We start from the raw sequence: 8035 nt of genomic DNA on the forward strand, positions 1-8035 counted from the left end.
AACGAATATATTTTATTACTACTACTAATTCATACAATAGGAAACTAAAATATAACTAAATCCAAATTTTCCCAAGTTAGTTTCAGTGTGTCCGATCCATTCGACGCATTGTCCATTCTGTTACGTAACAATCAAAACCGAGCAACGTTGAATCGTGATTTTATAAACTCTGTCCTATAGTTGACCACACACTTCCTAGTTCTCTATTCACAAAATATATATGTACTTTAGTAGGTCATATATTACGGTTACATCTTGAATCACCGACACTTATTAAAATGTCTCCTATGCGATTGATAATTTGTTAAGTGTTTTATTTATTTAAAATTTTATATATATAATACGTAAGCCGAGCTGTTGTGTGATGTATCGCTTATTTTTTAGTTGAGGGCTTCCGTTTTCGCTATTAGACAAACAAAAATCAATTTTGCGTGTTATTCAAGCCAGTCCAATTATTTCCGGTAGCGATTCCATGTCTATTTTAAAATTGTTGCATAATTTAAGCAATAAAATCTGTTTGTTTTTATATCGAAAATTGCCAGACTGTCGCAAATAGATGGCCGGTTTGCGTCAAACGTTGAAAAAGCTCAAAGTTGCCAGGAATATAAAGTTTTCTTTTTACCGTAAACAAACATCAGTTGTGTGTAAATAACAAAACTGTTACATTTTGTGATTTGATAACGGTTTGCTTAAGTGTTAGCAAACATTGTGTGAATGGCGGGAGATTATCTTTGATCTTCTGTATCGTTTGGATTTTATGTTTTTTCCTCTTATTCTGACTTGGAATGTTACGTTTCTTTATACAAACAAAGAAACGTCAAAAATGAATAAAAACTTAAAAGCTATTAAATTGGCTACTGCTGTTAAATCTTGAGTGAGTGCCTGACACACACACAGGTTTATCATCATGACACAGGGTTACAATGCTAACGACACGATATATAAGTAAAGATATTAAACAGATATAACCCACTATAGGAAGTTTTCGCGAGTGTTAAAATGATATTAACTTGAGCCCGACAGAGGAACTTTGAAATCTCGTGTCAACTTTCATAACGTATGAGAATGCGGATAAACATAAATTCGTCTGCACTGCCGAAGTTTTGACTAAGAAAATTTAAAACTATAATCAAGTTTTGGCCGTAGTATATTGAGCTCAAATTATTGTACTAGTACTATATTCAAATCGAGTGCCAGTCATTTGAAGTTGTCACAATCTTAAAATGTCTCATATATATAGCTTAGCTTTGTACCCAATTAACACTGGCATGTTAGATTTAATACAAAATATGTAATCATAAATTAACCGTATCGTCGCCGGTTTAGATATACATTTTTTAACATTTAAAAATGTTTTATGTCTTATTGTATGTGTAAAATTGTATTCGAAATGAATTACTGGAAAGTCAATTGTTTAAAAAATTGCTACCGAATGAAACTAAAAATGTTCTTGTTGAAGTTTTATTTCACATATCCACATTCGTTTATTTCCTTTAAATTATAGAACAAACGCCTAGAGTACTATTTGGGCCAAATACAGTAGAAGTATGTAGGACATAGCGCTTTTATTTTTCTATGGCAGTTTCCTGTTATTCGTCAACGCCATAAAAGATGGCTGTGAAAAACGTTTAAAGACGCTGACCAATAACGAGTATTACGTCAATGCCAGGCCCTATCCAGAAATAAACTAGACAATATCGCGTAATTGCTAACCGGAACAGGGCCGTATTTACCCCCAATGACACAAATGATAGTGACTTGGTTCGTACATAGAACATTTTTTGGGAATATCATCTTTTTAATTCTTTGTAAGATTGGCTTAGTGGCTTTCGTGTACGACACGCATCTCTGAAGTCGGAGGTTCGATCCCCGGTTGTGCATTAATGGACTTTCTGTGCGCGCATTTAACATTCGCTCGAACAGTGAAGAAATCGGCCCTATAGACATAAAACAGACAAAGAAAACTGATGCCCAGACCTAAAAAGGGTGATGTTTTTTTTTATAGTTGGCAAATATGAAAACCTATATCTTTCTATAAGATCCTTATCAGGTTTCTTAATCTATAGATAGTAATATGGTCATTGTACAAAGTAATGCTAATTATGCGTTGAATTATTCTATAAACGTTGCCATGATTGTGCGATTAGCAAATACGTAGATAGATGTTATCTGACGCATATAAGGAGATCTTACGTTTGAATCGATGAAGGGCCTGAATAGATCAAAATGACAGGTTACATATAATAATGATGGGTAATGTAAACAAATCTGTCAGTACGAGCCTGGCTTAGCTGGGCTGTTTATCGACCTTCGCTAGCTTTGCAAAGCCAGACTTATTGTTACGATTTGTGTGAGGCTCTATTAAGAACAGATAACACGTTCAAATCAAATAATTCCTACCAAATTCCAAAAACTTTTCGCGTAGTCGCAATATATTTTACTGAGAATAGCCAAAATCATTTGCCTATCCAACGAGTTTTAACATCTACAGATCCTGTGTTGAACCGATGCGCGATAGTTTCTTAATATAAACCAAGAATAATTTTTATTTATATTAACATGACAATTATCATAGTATGTGATGATATATGATACGTTGAAATTAATATAGTACTTTTTCCCTGCGACAAAGTCTCAAATCTATGGCGTTACAAAATTATTGTGTGCAAATTCAAGTGGACATGATTTCGTAAAATATTTTGTTTATAGACACTCGCATCAACCTTTTGAATCTACATTTAAATTTAAAACAATCGAAGTTGTTACTGGAAGCTGAACCCAGGACTTAGAGGTGCCTGGATTGTTCAGTATCAAGTGACACACACATATCTGTGATATTTTAACCCTTTAGTTGAACTCTTGGAAAGGTTAAACGCAACATTTATCAACAAAATTACTATGGTTAAATATGATTGAGGCCCTTAAATATTGACCACAATATGGTTTCCTCATCCCACGTCATACGATAGCTTATAATTAACGGATTAATAACGTTTATTAATTAATTCAACTAAATTACTTGCCAAATGTATGTATACGTGATATTAATTTATACTTACCTTGAAAGCAATTTGGTTTTGATATTAATTAGGTCTGAATTATATGAATCTTAACCGTTACTACTATAGTAGCAGGGTAGCAGTAGGGTAAGTAAGAGAATTTTGTTTCTTAGTTATAACACTCACAGGAGAAAATGTTGATAAATCCTGAATAAATCCTAAATATTATCCATTAAACACTCAATACTAGTATGTTTTCTACATCACAATTTGTAGGATGCAACATTGTGTTTTTATTACAATTTTACTCAAACGATAAAAACCTAAAATATAATCGGAAGGAAATGAAAACAATACATTTTTATTTGGTTCTCGACTTTACAATGAGGCGAAAATTAGTCTAAATTATGGATAGCGTTTGTACTTTTTATTTTATATCGTTCATTAATCACAAAAAATTGAGTTAATTTTTATTATATCCCTTAGATATGGGTAAGTGAAAGGGTATTTTTTAATACATAATTAATGTTAAAAATCTAGTTAAATATAGTTTACAGCATCGGAATAACTTGTCTTGTAATATTCGGAATTAATTTATCAACACATTTACTTTATGACGTTATCGCAAAAAAACATATTTATAAGTTAACACAGGCGCCAAAACTAAGCATTGCAATACATTAGACTCCGATGCTGCCACAGATAAAAAATTATCAATGCATTCTATAATCAAAAAATCGTATATATAATATTTGGTATACATGATAGTTTTTACATAGACTGAAATATTTGACTCATAAACGTTAATTTAAAATAACTACTAGAGAATCTTTTGTTACTTTAATTTTGTTACCTAGGATTGCGTCAATAAAGTATCTCATGTCAACATGTAGTTAGTTCGTAGTTAATACATGTCACTCTGTATTAAAACATGATAAATATTAAAAAAGAATTATGTTGAAAGTATAATATGTAATTGTTTTATTAAAAGGTGGGGTTGTATTAAAATTCGAAATGCCAACGCTGGTGAAAACATCATAAAGTCAGAAATACACCTCTTTCATCTTATTCCGAGCCAACGCATCTTATGATAATATTTTCTAAAACGTACGCTTAAACGTACATAGTCTGAATATTTCTGAATTATGATTGATGAAATTATCTAAAAATAATTTTTAAATGGGGATTAGTTTGAATTAAATGTTTATATAAGGTGGCGCATTCGCACCCGGACACCAATAGACTTTTTTCTGTCTCCAACACGCTCTTTGTACGATAAAGAAATATAGCTTTATTAACCTGGTATTTAATCGAAATGAACAAATGCTGATCTTTTTGCATATAAAGAAAAAGTAGTAATGAGACAGATATATAAATATTGGACTGTATTAATATTGTTTGTACGTTTAGGAAATTTTGGTTGCAAGTTGCCAATTGATAATTTAAATATTTAGTAAGATTATAACGGGCAAATCCAATTGGAAAACCCGAAGTCCACTCGAGGATTGAATTGAAGAATCATGGATCAATGTCATTGCAAATTATCCAAGGGACCAGTTAATTTTATTCAAATGCAAGCTTACACGTTTGGTTATAGAGTTGTATTTTCAATGATTAAACTAAATCGAGTGTCCACTACGTACGGACATTGTATATTGTAGGGCACGAAATATCCATAGTAATATTATGAAACTACGACTTACTAATGACCTCAATTCGAATGTATATTCAAGAAGCTAAACACTTAAAGTCACATGAAAATCTGTATCCCATATACTAAAACATTATATCGAATTCAAAAATTCGTTTCAAATAAAAAAATATTTTGTTTTACTCAGTATATTAAAGACGTTTAATTATAAGTTTAATTTATTTAGAGATACCAGCTAAACCGTAATCGTAATTTTCCAATTACCATATACCTACGAGATTGGAAAAATATGGATATGTTTATCAAAGCCTTGATTAAGGGCAAATAGAATTTAAGATTTAGATAGATTTTATAAGAGTCTACGAGTCTATGGTTCTATCTGGTACTGAAACCATTCTCTATTTGACTAAGTAAGATTGTTTAATCACGTGGTATTCTTTATATTAGCCGTACCTGTATTATACTATTATTATGGTAAATTCCATTTTATTGATATTAAAGGGTAATCAATGAAGAATATGAACTCATTAAAATGTAAATATTAGTTTAACCTGTGACCATGTACGATTCATTCGGCGAAACAAAACATTTATCCGATCATAATTGAATAAAGCCTAAGAGCCATGTAAAAAGGTTTTGGGATAAATTAATTTATTCACTATTGACATATTGACAGGGCCATCTAACATCCACTCGAAGATATGGTGATAAGATAGCAGATATCAAACACGCGATGCTTGAACAAATACTGTTATCAATTCTAGTGAGGACTGTATTTTTACTGAATGTAACAATAACATGTGTACCATCACTACTCAAATAGAATTAAGACACACAACAATCTTTGAATGACACGTTGGAGTATTCGGCATTTTTGTATCACTATTCCAAGAAATACAAAGACCGCAAGAATTACTTTTTTTGTATTTTAGTTAAATGGGATTCAAGGCGAGTGCTTCTAATGCAAAATTCCATCCCTACGGAACTTTTATCCTCTCTATAGATGATGTATTTTGTTTATGTTTTAGCAATGAATAGCTATGTACCAAAGCGATTTTTATACAGCTGGATCGAAGCAAATATATTTGAGGAAAACGCATTAAATAAATCAACCATGTACCTGGTTACGTAAATGTGATGCATAAAACAAATTTAACTTTCATCTCGTAGTTTTGAATCGCGATATACTCAGAGAATAATTGAGTTTTAATCTGTGAAGGGATATGAAAACTGAGCCTGCTAAGCGTTTACAACAACTAAACTGTTAAATACTTATATAATTTTCAATTCCTATTGAAACAAAAGAATATTTTATTTATATTGAACATTTATGATTAAATTTAGTTCGAAGCGCATTTCATTCATTGTTTCCATTGTTATTTGGGAAAAAACTTGCCAAAAGGACCTTTTCTGAATTTTAAGTAAATTTTGGAGTTACGTAGTTATTGTATATTTTTAATATGTATTTATGTTTAGTCTTTATACCTGCTTTTAACAATATATATAAACAGATACCTGGTAGTTGAGAAAAAGGGATTCAATTGCGTAACCAATTGCTTAGGACGCAGTTAATACACTTTATAACTGGCTATTAAATCCTGTTTTCCATTTAAAGACGAAGAGGTTAAACGAGCTGTTAACTGCTTTAATTATGTAATAGTTTCCATTGATATCAATAGTAATCGCCCATTGTCGTTTCCGTCTCAAAGGATAATTGTAAGAACGCTATTCTGTGAATATTCAATTCCCGCGAACTAATTTTATCGTCAATTATATTTAATAGTTGCAGATTGATGCTAGTGTAAAAGCTTTAAAACGAGTCTCTTTAGAATGTGTATGGAGAGTCCCACAATGTAGCAGACTCATCGACATGTCATTGGTCAAGTGATAAGCCTCAATAATAATTAATTGGTCGGATATGAAGACCCCCTTTACGCCATATAATACACTCGTTGCGTTACAAACGATTGTTATAAAAACTGAATTTTTTGTACGTTAGCAATTTTTGAATTGTTTTATTTTAAAGATCTTTAGTGCCATGTGTAAGTTTTATTTATTAAAGTATACATAATGCAATATCAATAGTTTTAAAATATAATTATTCGTAAGATTTTGTACTTAATTAATATCTTTTTATCGGGTTTTATTTTATTTTATATGAATTGTTAATTTAATTGATATACTAAAATGTCGTGTCAGATGTTTTTTTTTTAATTTAAGGGCAAATACTATCCACACATTACAGTATACCTATTATAGAAGTGACTAAAATTTAACTCTTTCTAGCTTTTAAATAATGTCTACCATGCATAAAAAGCATAAATTTAATGCAATATAAATTAAACCAAGTAAAAAAAATAAATTAAATAAATTGTTTTCGGAGGCTCTAAGTTTTGATGCTGTGATGGTATATAACCAGCATGAAAAGAAATGATATTTGAGTGCATGCACTGATTGGTACTTTAAGATACCTAATTATTTTATAACCCAGGGAACTACCACTGCTAATAAGATGCGTAGCACACAAAGCCAACTGTCCTTTACAAACATTAATTATTATACGTAGTCCTTCAGAGAAATTCAATAATTTATAACTAAGTTAACTTATATATAAATAAGAAGAATAATACAAATAGGCATAACTTGTAGAAATATAAATTACGGCTACATTCCATTGCTCCAATTGACCAAAAGACCAGAGCTTTCAGATTTGTGCCTATAATCAGCCGGATAATAGACGAGACATCGTGGGGCAAAATTCTGCAATTAATCCATCATAATACCAACTTGCTTTTTGTTTGTATTTAAATTCATAACAATTTCAGTTATTAAAAATACGGTTTTAATAACTGAAACCTAAGTTTTTTTCATCTACATACCAGTTAACCAATTATACCTACGTAGTTGAATCAGATTGAGACAAAATTAAATTTAAAGTCATATATTTACCAATTTTGTTAAAATTAATGCCATATATAATTACACAAATCATTTACAATACAGTTTGTGTATTTAGTATAAATGAATTGAATTCGATTTAGTTCTAGGTTAGGTTAGGTTAGAGCGAAATTACTTTTTAAACGATGTCTTATTATCATTTGTTTACATTGGTTTATATCATAAACATTAAATTTAATGCGTAATTTGAGCCATCGCGATTCCCAATTTCCATTCAATCCTCATACCATAAGTCAATTACTTAACAAAATGAAACAGTAAAATCCCAAAAGTACTTACTTGTGTAAATCACCCCTCAAGAAGGGCGTCAACAAATATCACTTCTTACGTCACAATACAACACTGCAGAGTATTTATTACACACACGTTTTTATTGCGGTTTTAAGTTAAATTTGAAAGATAGAGACGCATATCCTCTCCCTACGGC

General features: G+C 30.8%; 1 protein-coding gene across 2 annotated transcripts in view; it reads right to left on the bottom strand.

The window, feature by feature from the left end:
• LOC110998758 (cGMP-specific 3',5'-cyclic phosphodiesterase) overlaps positions 1 to 8035 on the bottom strand; it is a 43958-nt gene extending 35923 nt beyond the window's left edge. For both annotated transcript variants that reach the window (XM_045629980.1, XM_045629981.1), the window contains exon 1: positions 7888 to 8035. The gene's annotated coding sequence lies outside the window, so the exon portion shown is untranslated. The remainder of the gene's footprint in view (positions 1 to 7887) is intronic.

This window comes from Pieris rapae, chromosome 11 (assembly GCF_905147795.1).
Source record: "Pieris rapae chromosome 11, ilPieRapa1.1, whole genome shotgun sequence".
NCBI classification, from domain to species: Eukaryota; Metazoa; Arthropoda; class Insecta; order Lepidoptera; family Pieridae; genus Pieris; species Pieris rapae.